The following is a 14713-nucleotide window of genomic DNA, read 5'->3' on the forward strand; positions in this document are numbered from 1 at the left end:
TTTGTTTTTTTTAAAAATGGATACAAATTGATTGATTAGCAATCGACAAAAATATCTATATGAGCCGTTTTTGAAATCCGTTCAGAATAATGCATTTCTGCTTTAGAATGTAAAACATGATAAATTTTGTTAAAAGTATGACATTTGATTTGTACATGAAATTTGTCATAAATAACTTGCAAATGATCTAACGCGTGTCTTAATCAAAGCGTATTCGATACGTTTCTAAGAGTAGAACTTAATTTAAGTTTAATGTCAAGTTACAATAGACCTGGTGGTTTAAGAGAAAATTAGATTAATCATAAATAAGATTCAAGTTTACCCTAAAATAACGTTTCCAATCAGAAATTTGTAATACTTATATTGTGTATTTTGTATATCAAATAAGGCACTTCAAACTCAACTCAACTCAACTCAACTTTAAACGAAACATGTCATTAAAGCATAAACGTACAATGGATTTTTTTATATAAAAGCGCCAAAATATACCTTCAAAATATTTAGTTCATTTGAAAATAACGGTTTATTACAGTAAAAAATGTAATTAAAACAATGTACCAAATATCGGATAATTTCTATTTCTGGATGCTTTATTAAGTTCAATAAAATGGTAAGAGACACAAAAGCATTTCAACAGATTCATTGGCATCAAGGAAGTATTTTATTCCTGAAAACTATTAAAAGCATCATTAAAGTACAATAACGATATGTATATTGCTACTGCTGTTTACGCAAGAAAGAGTTTGTTTGTTTGTTTTATTTTACGCCTTTTTCCTACAGTATTTCAGTCATATAGGCGGGTAGTTTCCTAACCATCGTTCCTGGATAGTTACACCAGTACTAGACTACCTTCCTCCGCGCTAAAATACCAAAGCATCTCCCGGGGATCGAACCCACGCCAGAGTGGTAAATGGATTAGAAGTCATCGACTCTAACCCCTCGACCACGGAGGTAGAAAGAGTTACACACCAGAAATAAACTGTTAGTCTGTGAGTTTGGTGATGACTTATGCAATACCACAAAAAGACATATTCTTGAAAAATAAATAAATATGGTAATATATAATTATATGGTATCTTTATTTAGGTTTTATTCATTTCTGACTAAGTTCTCAAATTCTTAATACTACGAATCAATAAAAAGTTTCATCCTTTAAATGAAGACTGGTGTTTAATATAAGAAAGAAATGTAAATATGATTGGTATCTAATTACTTTCTGTTACGGAATCTCTTCTAGGGATATTTTAAAATCAAATATGTAAATTTGGCAAACTTTTTTAAGATTATAACAACATCTGGACAAAGTGTGATCACTCTGAATCATCCATCACAACCAAATTACATGACAATTGTAGATTCGGTTTGATTGGGTCTGTACATGAGGAAAATGTATCAATTGCAAAATCCCACACGCTCCCTAGCACAGACTGAGATGTACTCAATTTTCAACACTTATAAGTGACACCAAAGGACAAGAAAAAAAGTATATATATATACGGGGCAACATTTTACAGCTGCGACACAGCACTTGACTCCTAATATTGTGAAATATAAACATCTGGACAAGATGTGATCCCTTGTAAGCATTAATTACAACAAAATTACATGAAGCTTTCAGACTCGATTTGATTTAATCTGTACATGAGGGATAATGAAAAAGTGCAACATCCCTCACGCCCTCTACCACCGGTTGAACGGTACTCAATTGTCAAAACTGTCGGAATCAAATGAATCAAAGTATTGTCTATTTAGGTTTCATTTAAAGCAATCTATGTTCTTTGAAATAAAACTAAAATGTTTTACATTTACCTGTAAAACTTGCTGCAGAGGTGCAGAACATACACATATTTCACATAATTGATTGCTATATACCTTTTAACAGTGTACAAGATCAACATTATCAGTTTTATATTATATAAACAGACATGCAAAATTTTAAGATGGGGAAATATTTCTCTTCGCTAAATCAATGATTCAATTTCATTCTCTCAAATTATTCCAATGCAAGTACATTTGACGCTTTCGGCGATGAAAATAACATATTAAGTAAGATTTTTTTTTTCTCTAGAGATCCTCTTGTCCTAACATTATTCCATCTTTATTAGAATATTTGGTGAACAAATATCCAGACATTTTGTTAGGTATAATTATGCTTATTTTAAATATGTTCTGTCAAATGAGCAAATCTTCCTTCAATATGTTATTACACATAAGTGTGCTTATAAGCTTTTACTTGGACTGACGCACAAAAAAAGATGCGAACTATAAGCAACTATTTCATTTTATAAATGCAAGTTCAGGTAAATTCCAATTTGCAAAATTGATGGAAGAAAGATGGATGGACGGACGGATGGATGGAAAAAGTATTACATTTGATATTATAAGACATTGAAATAATGATGAAAATTATAGTTATTATGATACTGTAGAGTGGATAAGTTTATGAACCATGAGCCAAGCTTACAGAGAAAAAAAGTGACAGGCATACTTATGTGTTAATTCATATATTGTTTGAACTGTATGACCTTAATTCATTGCGTACAGTCGTGTCTACACTACTAAGTTTACAAAAACATAAAGGGAAGAATAAGAAATCATTTTATAGCCGTGCGATAGTCATATCCTTTGCGTTATTACATCTGAGTGGCAGATTCTTTATTAAACTTAAAATAATGAAAACCATGATAATTACACTCGAAACCGCGTTGAGAAAATATTAAAACAATTCACGAAAGGTAATTATAATAAATCACATGAAACCGCGTAAAGAAACTATTGAAACAATTCAATAATCTTAGGAAAACATTGAGTATTGTCAGTAGTTTCTTCTTCGGTAACATTTTATTACTTATATCTGCCACAGATGTCAACCAAACAACAGAAACACGATGTAATCAAAATTGAATTCTATTTTTAGAACAGTGTGACCGGAAGAAGATAGAAATACTTTTACAGTAGTTAAACTTTAAACAATATCATTCATGTTTCGAATGTTGTATTTAAACTTAAAGTAATCTCTGATCCTGCATTGTATGTGTCGCCATTGTTATGAAATAACCATACGACTTAATGTACATGCTATTATGTTAAGATGTAATGATTTTGTTTTTGTACTTTACTTTCGGTATACATGTACTTCGATATACTTTAAAACCAAATAATCTTCCAGAACGGCCAAAAGGATTTTTATAATTAAGAAATAATATATCCCAAACTGTGATTTTATTGCTCAATAACATCACTGTTTGGAGTTCGGATGCGGGGAATTATATCACGAGGGCGTCCAACAGTGATTTTATAACATAATAACACACACTTTCAGTTCTTCTATGTTCAATGGGGAAAAATGCGGGTCGTGTTAGAATATTTTATATAATAATTGATCATAAAAACAATGATGTATCTGCTATTATCTATTTTCCAAAAAATGAATACCAACATGTACTATCGGGCACATTATCTGTTGATATAATAGGCAGCGTCTTTTTTTTACAAAAAGAACATTTTAAATTTCTTTTTTACATTATATGGTTATGGAGTTAGAATTGTAATAAATTTTTTTTGTGCAACATGATGCAACATTTCTTAATTATCAAACTTGTAATTCATATTATTATCATGATATCTTTGCTTCAAAGACGTTATTAAGTCTTAAACAAGATTTAACAATACATTCACGATATGTTTGTCAACACCAGGATTGTCTTTAGATTATGCATCTGGTGAGACAATAATTTTAGTTTTATGACTTGACACCTGGTACCCAGAAGTAGAATTTTAAAAGGAAATATTTTGCGATGATTATTACAGTAGGTCATGTCTCAGATGGCATCTTTTCAAACGCATTTTAATACGTGTCGTTTTAATCGATTAAATTCTCAATGACAGCGAAGTTATCTTCAAACTTATTTCCTGTATTTTTCCATCTGCAAATTTAAATATACAATTTTCAGTGAAGTCAATTTTCATGATGTTTTTTTTCTCTCATTATTTAGTTCTTCGTGATTTGATATAAGAATGCACGGCTTTTAAATTATCATTTAAACTTATTTTAGTAGTTTATATTAAAATCGTGGGTCTAAACATTAATTACCTAAAATAACTGTTCAAATAATGACAAATATTGCTTTTCCTTATTTAAAATAAGTAGAACTTACAGTTAACGTTGTAAAGAAGTGGACCTTTACAGCTATATGTACAGTCGGCATCGTACTTGCGTCCACCTTTATTGGGCGACTTTTTTATTAAGCGGCCGCATAAAATCCCTCCCGATGATTTTTACTATATAAGTTAATTCCATTAAACGACGATTTTATATCGCGGCCACTAAATGTCGGCCCAAATGTACAAAATTCAGTGTTAAAGTATCTATTAAACGGCCGTGACAAACAATCGTCCCTACGGACATTCTCACCTGTGTAATTAGCGAGTAGGGTTGAACAAACAAATATTTTTCATGGTCATTGGTCTTAAAGTATCTATTAAACGGCCGTCAATTAGACCGTCACAAATAATTGTCGTTTAAAAATTAATTTAATAACAATTGTAATCGTTTCAAAATCGGAAAGAAAGAAACAGTTTTAATTGTGACATATTTTGTCAGAGCAGTAACGTATCACAACACCGCGTTGGCACAGTTTTGTCATGTGCTCAGAGTGACCTCCCTTCCAGAAAATCAAATCGAAAATGACGTCGGAACGAGCGAAAAAATGACAGACAACTAATAATACCGGATAAATTGAATGAGGAAATCGTGCATGGAATTGAGTCTGAGTAAATAGCAAATGCCATCGTTTGTAGTCGAAATAAAATCGTGAAACGTAGTGTACTAAACATTATAGAAACCGAGCCTTTCATTGCTGATGGTGTATTAAATATGACCCTTCGACAAAAATAAAAAAAATAATAAAGGAATAAAAAAAAATAATAATAATGATATTCTAAGATCTCTAAAACTTTAATGTTTTGAAATCGGGGTAGTGTGAAAACTAATTGCTGAAAAAATCAAGTAGTTTAAAACTCATTGCATGAAAATTTATCTAGAGGTCTGGCTGATGATTTGAAAGTATGTTCAGCAGGAGATGTGTATGAACATATTAATAATATATGACAATATGCTTTGTTTCAAGGTCAAAATGACCTGTTAATAGTATTATGAGCGTAGATCACATTTGTACACAAATTTCTACTAAAAAAAAACAAACACATATTGATGACTTTTTTAAACGAAAGGCATAAATGTAATTATGAAACTGTAATACATATATAATATTGTACAGTTTTTGTTTTTATAAAAATATGTTATTATATCTATGACTTGTAATATAAAAAAGTCTCGAATTTTCCAGAATTCTATTGAGAGACCACTTTATTAAGAGACCACTTTTTGGCAGTCCCTTGAGTGGTCTCTTAATACAATGTCGACTGTATATTATTTTTAAAAGATTATTAACAGTAAAATTATCTTATTTCCGTAATCTCATGGAAGATTCTCGAATAAATTGGAATGGCTCTGTCAATTAACAAGAACGTTTTCGTAAAGTCAATAAAATGTTCCGAAACAATTATTGTTCTGCTATCTTAAGAAGGGTTATACCCATTTAGCAAGGTTTTTATGACTTCTCCATTCGCTCTTTAGGTAACATGCAAACATAATTATGTCATTTCATACGAGTATTTTTAAAATATACTTTCTCAAAATTGAAATAATTTTTTGCAGCAGATCTTTAGCTTTATACACATTTTATTTGTTTTATAATAAAATGCCCAAAATTGAAATATCTCAAACAGGCTAATAAATTGTTATGTAATTTCAAAAATAAATTAATTTTAGGATAAGTTTAACTTTATTGTACATACATGTATATATTCAGCTATATACACTGCGGAATGGATTAGAACGACAGATATCAAATCTTGTTATGTCCTTACCCGGATTGATCATAAATTTATATCCAACAGCAGATGGAATTGATTCACTGCTTATGTGTATGGCTAAATAACGGAACGTTTGAAAGAAAATTATCTTTGAGTTAAATAACACTGTTTATATTTAAAAGGTTCTTTACAATAAGTTTATATTTTAATTATATGAACAAATGATAACAGTGTTATTGCTGTAATGTTCATTTAAAAGAAAAATATGAAGAAAAAAGTTATTAAAATCTTAAACAATATGTGTAAAAATGAGATCCTGTAGTCAGTCATAAAAACCAATCCTTTAGATAATATAAATACTGAGTCTGTAACAACATACACACTTCATACAATATTGCGAATTGAAGCAAACGAGAGTAATTTGTATATAATTTTCCAATACTAGAAAGGTAGGGCACTGACTAGTTATCAAAAGTTGTCTCTTGGATTGGATCACGTGGTAGAATACTTGTATTAAACACTTGTCGTCTTTGGCTGTTAAACTAACACTAAAATATGTTTGAACATCCTGCCGGAACTTTGGGTTTACAAAGTGTCTACAAATTGACAAAGTCATTAGGAAGTGTAAAGAGTTGCAACGCTCAAAGTCATGAAAAGCTGTTTAAAAAGTATATTTGAGTAAAAGTTCATTTTATCATTTTACTGAGTTTATACTTGGAAATATGCAGTCAATTTTGTTGTTATTTACAAATTTGAAGTTAACAGACTTATTCTTTGACAAAGTTAGTTACATTTTTTGTTTGCATCTAAGGAGAATTGTGTCTATAAAACAATTGTTCCAAATATAAAGACAATGGACTTGGATAACGTTTTTCTAGGAATTATAAGTCTGAAAACGTTTGGAGAATTACTAGTATACTCTTCCACTACCTGTATGAACAGACTCAATCAAACTTAGCCTGAAATATATTCAATTCTGCCTGATTTTTTTTTTTTTGTTTTGTTCTTTTGGGGTTTTTTCCCCCTTAAAGTTTATAGTTTTTAGTTTCTTTTCTAAATCTAACAATTACTTTACAAGTTGTTTAAAAAAATAGAAAAAAATAAGCAATAAGCATCAACTGCTTGTAGATATTTTTGGTGCTGTTTTCTAGTAACTCATATGATTTAATATTTGCGTTCCAGGATAATTGATACAGCCTTAAATTGCTTGAATAATAACTAAAACTTTAGATACTAGCAGTATAATTGTCTCCCCTTGACCGATACCTGATTTCATTCTATTGATTTCTGCCAAAGGACGTAAATATGGCGCTTGTGACTTCAGATGCTGCATTAACATGATAGAAGTTCTGATATTAACATGATATTTGTCTTCACCAAACAAAGCGTTAGCTCTTATTACATACCATCTTATGTAATTACTATTTTATATATTTTTTATATATGGTATACATTTGGCAAAAACAATATACAGCAAATAGAGAGTTTATGTTCAACTGAAAATAACACATTTCCAACTGTTGCAAAGGAAAGAACACCTAGAAATATATTATTGATTTTGCTTTTAATTAGCAATTATACAGGTTAACATAAGCTTGCCAGCTCACACCTGATATTTCAGGTATCAAATGTCAAATAAATTTGCAGAAGTACATGCACTGTATTAGCAGCAAACCGTTTTTTAAATAATAAACGCTATTTCAATTTTCTCTTAGCTTTTGTTTGATTTGCAAATGTTCAGAAAAAGAAAATTATGGACTATTCATGTCGCAACTGAAAAAAATAATGAAATTATATTACGCCACCTCTGAAAATCGCTTTACGCTTACATATATTTCCACTTTGTACTTCTTAGCATTATTTTCCAATAACTTAAATGTGTTTTTTTTTCTTTTAGCTAAAACGAAGTTCACAATAATTAACATTTAAAAAAATACATGACAGTAAAAATGGACTGAGAAGAAAAAAATTGAGTACGAAATAAATTGTTTTGTTTGTAGTTCTTATTTACTTCCTTTGCTTTTAAAAAATACTTTAAACTAAATATTTTGTTTCTATTAAAATACTTTGTATTTGTTAACATATGCATATGATTTTAATGTTTCAAAAATTTAAACTTAAAATTCAATACTTGGTTCAACATCATAATTCTTAGGATTTCTTTTCCATGTTCATTAAGATACGATATGCAAGTAACCCAGTAATAGTTCGGCCGAGAATCTTTTTTAAAGATAATTCTTGTTTTAAATCACTTAACATTAATTTTGCCGGTTGACATGTATGATCTCCATGACCAATTAGCGAGGAGGTGCATTAACGCGTCATAAAACATTTAACAATTTATTATTTTCCCTACTTTGGAATCTATTTTCATGAACAATTTCAACTCAGTAATTTATTTTGTTATGAGCATTCATAATTGATATGCATAAAATTCATATTAAAACAATATTTTTTACCAAAAATAAGTTGATGTTTGCCATATGTTATTTATCATAAATAAATAACTATATATCTATAAACGAAATAATTTTATGTTAAAATAGTCAAATGGGAACCTGAATAATTGAACGATACATTTACAAAGTAAGCGAACTGACATAGAGTCGACGCAAACTTGTTTATGGTGCAGTTACACAGACGGTCGGTCACTACATGCCAAATATGCTTGCTGCTTTGATCGGTTGTCTTGCATGATATTTTTATCTGGATTTTTGATATTCAATCGGTTAAAACATTTGCTGGTAGTTAGAATTGCCAGAGAATTTCATTTTAATTGACGTAGATTAAGGTATTGCAGAAACTAAAGCAAAAAACTACTGATTAAGACCATTATAGTACTATTCAGCACCCGGTACTCCAACATCTCATAATAGCCACAGACTGACTAATATGGCGGCAATAAATTGCTCGCTTATCAGTTGTTGTAGGTTGTAAATTGGTTATTTTGTAAATCTTTCTCTGATAGACAATTACAAACATGTTTAAAAATCCCAATCGCTAGTTTATGTCGTCGACAATAGCAAGTGCTTGGTGGAAAACACTGGCATAGATGTTCTATACGTTATCAACGGGTTCGAGCTATATTTTGGCAGGAAGAATAACACCACACATACACACTCACACATACAAAAAAACAACAACAACTGAATTTGTGTTTGTTTCCATATATTTACGCAAATTATTGTTGTCCATTCTAAGATGGAGCAATTTATTCATTTATCTTTAATTAAGGAATTATAACATTAATTAAATTTGATATTACATTAATCAGCCCATTGTTGCAAAATTCTGCAGCTCATCGTTAGTAGTATTACGTATTGTGTGATATAAAATAAAGGTTTCTATTTCTTTTTGTAAAATAATATTTGATGCATCTTTTGGCAATTTGCCATCAATTTTAATTCAGTTACATGTGTTCTAGAAAAAAAAAGATACACAGTAGTAATTAACAGTAATTATTTGTTGTCTAACATTCATCAAGAAGTGGGCAGACATCAATTTAGTATGATTTATTTATGTATATGGTCAAGTTGTCGTATTATCATTATCAAAGGATAAGGATTTTTACAAAAACTTACTTGGACCATGTGATTTTTTCATCAATGATAAGAAAATTATAAAATTGAAAGAAATTATTGCAAACTATAAACTTATTTTAACTTTCATATGTTCACTCATTTTATACCTTTGAATTGGCATAATGTCACTTTTAGTAAAATATTCATATATAAAAATTTTTTCTAACATGCAATTACAGCAAAGGTAATAAAAAGTCATAAAAAGTTTCATAACTTACTATAATAAATATAAAAAAATATATTTCATGCGATATTCCAATATAGTTGCTAATTGCCTAAAGCAATAACAGTGTGAGTTTGATTTATAATTTATGGACCATTCCGTTTTACGTAAAAATAAACCTAATTGATCTTAAATTATAAAATGTGTAAAGTGAATTTCATTTTTTTATGTCCTAGTACTCATTTATGAGGTCTTTTGCTGTCCATTAAGTAATAAATAATGAAAGTAACGAAATGAGTTTGAACCAGAACGTAAACTATGTAAATTAAAAAAAGTAAGTGTAACGAGTTATATTTGTGTAAAATAAAGAGGAAAATATGTATCAATTTCATTTTTATTATCCCTGTGGATATTTCAAAAAGGCACCATTACTGTTAATTTAGAAATGAATAATTTAACGTCCCATTAGATATCATCAAAATACTATATATTTGAGATAAAATCATATGTAGCTATACTCAGTCTGAAATTAGAACTGGTTTGAGTTACTCAAAATGAACACAACAGTGTGCTTCGTGCTTTTGTTGGCCGTTACGCAAATATTTGCATGGCGACCGATTACAAAATTTCAAAGAGGTTTCAAGGCACTACCCGACGGTAAGTAAGTTTATAATAAATTTTACCTTAAAAAAACAATGGTGTGTATTTTAATTTTTTTTTTTTTTTTTTTTTTTTTGTTGTTGTTTTTTTGTTTGTTTGTTTGTTTGGTTTTTTTTGTTTTTTTTTTGTTATTTTTTGTTCATCTTTTATGGTTTGGTACCTTTAACTGTTATACAGGTTAACAAAACTGATAATCGACTCACGCGGTTTTATTCTAATTATAAAATTATAAATAATGTTTCATTTGTTTTCTTAATTGTTTTAAGTTTCTTTAAGTAATAGATGAATTAACTTGTACATGTACAGTAATTCATTGTGTACAACGTTAGTTGATATTAGTATAAGGTGTAAATTTGTGAATGTTACTTGGTTTAAAACAATGGGAACCACTCTCACCTTTGCTGTATACACTTTTTGTTAATGCTGTAAGCGATTCACCAGATTTTGATAATTTGACAGAAAATGACTTATAGAAACTTTCATCGGTTGCAATTTGCCGATGATATGGCATTTTCTTTACAACTGATAGACACATGAACATAGTTTACAAGCTGTATTTGATAGTTTTTACTTGTATCCAGTCAGATGGAAAATAAAAATAAATGTAAGACAAAAAATAAATGTATTTGAAAAAAGAAAACAAGACATGATTTTAAATGGTTTATTATAAATGAAATTATTGAAGATGTGGACAGGTTGTTTTTTATTTATGTATAAAACTTATTAAAACAGGAAATCTTCGGAGTTTTTTTTGTGTGACTAGGCGCTAAAAGCCATGACTAATTTATTTATTATTAAGAGGAAAGGCATTGATTTAAAAATCAAATTAGAATTGTTTGATAGACTTGTTGTTCCAATTTTCATGTATGGTTCTTAACTTTCGGGAATATAAAATTATTAAGAGATAGATAAGTAACATATACGGTTTTGTAAAATTATCCTGGGTGTTAGATGCTGCTGCATTACATGTAGTAGAACTCGGAAGATTCCCTTTATCTATTAGATATTGAATATTCCGTTAAGTTTTGGATTAAACTAAGAATTTGCACCATATCTAAATGATATTATTAATGATATATTGTAGAATGCAGTTAACTTAATTTCGTTTGCCTTCACATTTTGCAATTGAAGCTGGTAGATTAATAATATAGAGATAAATAAAAACTTATGTTCATTTTGTTATCTGAAACTGGTCGAATCTGAATATCATTTCAAAATATAATGATATCAGAAAAGAATGACTTCAGAAACATTTAACATCTTGGCCTTTACTTAATAAATTTGTTACGCTAGTGAATAACTGTAGTAAAACTATTCAAAAACAATGAATTTGCACAGGCAAACGATGTTTAATTGTTTATTTATCAACATTGTATTGCAATGTTGATGTGTTATGTGTTTGATTAACCGTTTGAATTATTATTGTATAGATTCATAAGTTATTATGTCATGGCCAAAAGCATATTTATGCAGATTCCTGAATAAAGATTGACTGATTGATTAATAATATATGTGATAAAGACAATATCTCTTTTTTTTTGTCCGACCATTTAAATTGTATAGCTCACTTAAGAATCAGCTGATAGTGATACGGAGTTGTAAATCGCCTTTGGTTGAAATTCCTTTAAATCTTCATTTGTTTATCGTACTAGTTCCGTAACGTATACCTTTTTGATAGTTGCTCTTTAGACCTTGTACTTATTCGAACATTTCTAATTTGTTTCAGATTATTTGGAACTTGATGATATGGCGGATGATTACAATGCAGGCTATGCAAACGGTGACGACTTCGGGTACATGGATGACCGACAGAAGCGCTTCAAACAAGCATTCAAACAAGGGTTCAAATTCAAACATGCAAGGAAGTAGGATGTAATGTTTCTGATAAAGAATGGAATCGGATCGGAAAGATAAATGACCGAGAAAAATTATTGTTGTAATATTACACTTTCCTCTCTTTTTACTTACTTAGTTTATCTATTCCTTTACTTTTAAGCAAATTTCTCGAAACACCTTAGTTGACAGGTACATTTGAATCAATATGCAACCATACTACTGAAAGACAAAACAATGGAAACAAAGTGATCCATCGAAAGCAATAATCACAACAAAATTGCAGACTCGGTTAAATTATGTGTTTCATATTAGCAAAGTTAAATACTCATACAGATTCGGAGCAAGGGAGAACAACAAAGAAACATTTGAAAATGTATGCGTGAACGAAAGATAGGGTTGAAGTTGCATACCTCCAGATGAGCCACAATATTTCAAGACAATCAAACTTGAACAAAATGTCCTAAAGTTTTAAGAAACGTAAAAGGATTCAAAATTAAAGTCATAGTTCACATGTTGTGTGCGATTGAAGACTAATTTTGTAATATCTATCACCATATTTCTACTGCGTTACTAACGCAGTAAGGGCTATTTTCGCATATTTTGACCTCTTTGGGTAATTGAAGTTGATTGTACTAGCCGTTTGCAATATGTAAATTACTTTCTTTGTTCACTTCAAAATATATTACTTTAAAATATTTTTTTCAAAATTTTCATGATAATTTGCATAAATCTGGAGGCATGCTGCTTTAAACCAGCACTTCAGAAAACATTGTCTTGCTCGAACCGACGATTTCTATCTTATTATACAAGATGACCAGGGTCCCAATACATTTTTTGCACTATCACAATCAGTTTGGTTAAAACTTAAAGATTGCACACGAATTGTCTATTAGCTTTGTTGCTGTTTTTCATAGTTGTTTAACTTTGTTCTGCTATGGTTGATTTTTTTATCTTATTTCTTGAAATAAAATATTATTCTCAGATGTTTGTTATTGAATATTTCTTCAAAGGGATATATTTGGTATTTCGTAATATTGTAAGATTATTTTCAGTCATAAGTTGTTATTTTTGCATTGGCAATTTTCTTTTGTGTTGTAGACAGACATCCGGTTTTATACTAAAAATAAAGATTTCTAGAATTTCTTAAATTGGCAAATGATCACGTGTTGATCACGTTTGAAAATTATTTGTTGCAAACATAATATTTAATCGTATGGATCAGTTTTATTATTATAGATATCAACAATTGCGACTTGTTTTAGTTATCAACTATCATCCAAATATATCCAATTGGGCGTTTTTATGTGGTATATGTAGCATTTATTTTTAAAGCAGATGGTCAAGAAGTGTGTATGTAGAAAAAGATATTGTCATTCAGTCATGGAACGTTAAATAACGAGAGAAAATAATGACTTGATCACACAGAAGATATAATTCTCCACGATGATGGTCAATTCTAAACTTGAACGGTAATATAAACAACGCAACAGCCGAAATAAACATCAAGATTATCGCCGTTTTACTCTACTTTACAAAATATTTCGATAAATTCAAACGTGGCCCCAGCTTTGTCGTGTGCAAAATGCGCTGCGCATTGAAAATGGGAACCAGTCGGCTATGGGCGAAGCCATTCGGTAATATGTTGGTTCCCATAATTCAAAGCGGGCGTATTTGTACATAAACGTATAAGGTTGATATAAGGTTGATACGCACCTTATAACTTTATATCCATTTTAATTCTGTTAGTGTAAAACAATGCGTTTTTGAGAGATGCTTTATGTTTGTACTTTAATCTAATTGGGTTATGGAAGTTCTGAAGAAGGTTTAGATATAAAATATTCGGACAAATACTCCGATTAAGTAATTTACCTGCGATTATAAATTTAAGGTACACAAATAATGTGCTGTTCAACAAGACTTTTACATCAATGTTATTTGTTCCGTGTGGCGGCTGTCAAAGGTCGCCTCGTACATGTAACGGGAGATGATTTATTTGGTTCGGCACAACATTTTTCTTGTTTTTACGTACTTGTGGTACTTTAGTTCCTCATATTTGAATATATCCAGTTGGTGGTTGGTTCTAGTATTCATACTTGAATACTGTATACTCTTAGGATATGTTGCTCGTTTTTTTTAATTTGTCTTTTGACAGCTTGTCTTTGAAATGCATACTTCATAGCCTTTGCTACATTTTTAAATTCCATTTTATTAACCGCCGTTTAAATCCGTGTTAAACATTTAAACGTAAGAAAGGCATTTTTTGTATTTAGAAACATCCGCAAATATGTTCATACGGTGGTTATCAGGGAACCTTCAATGTGATACTTTAGTGTCATGAAAATTAGCGCATTAACTACAAGTAAAAGTATGCGTGTGCCTTTAACAAGAAATCAATAGGTGAAACTAAATCTTTTGAAATATAGCTATGTGAAAACTTGCAAAAATATTACACCTACTAGCTAGGACCAGACCAACTTGAATAAAGCATTAAAAATACACGTATAAATTTAATTCGTTAGTTATTGAACTTGACATCTAAGTAGGAATGAAAAAATAGAATAAGAGATAATTAATACAATTTCTATCTATACTGAAA

At 29.8% G+C, this 14713-nt stretch overlaps 1 long non-coding RNA gene across 1 annotated transcript; it reads left to right on the top strand.

Annotated features, from left to right (window-relative positions):
- The first annotated feature begins 10134 nt into the window (after window positions 1-10134).
- Window positions 10135-13098, top strand: LOC132719416 (uncharacterized). Its single transcript, XR_009624222.1, has 2 exons — window positions 10135-10278; window positions 12008-13098. It is a non-coding gene; the product is annotated as an uncharacterized LOC132719416 (long non-coding RNA).
- Window positions 13099-14713: the final 1615 nt, after the last annotated feature.

Source organism: Ruditapes philippinarum, unplaced genomic scaffold, assembly GCF_026571515.1.
Source record: "Ruditapes philippinarum isolate M1 unplaced genomic scaffold, ASM2657151v2 ctg2382_1_1_1_1, whole genome shotgun sequence".
NCBI classification, from domain to species: Eukaryota; Metazoa; Mollusca; class Bivalvia; order Venerida; family Veneridae; genus Ruditapes; species Ruditapes philippinarum.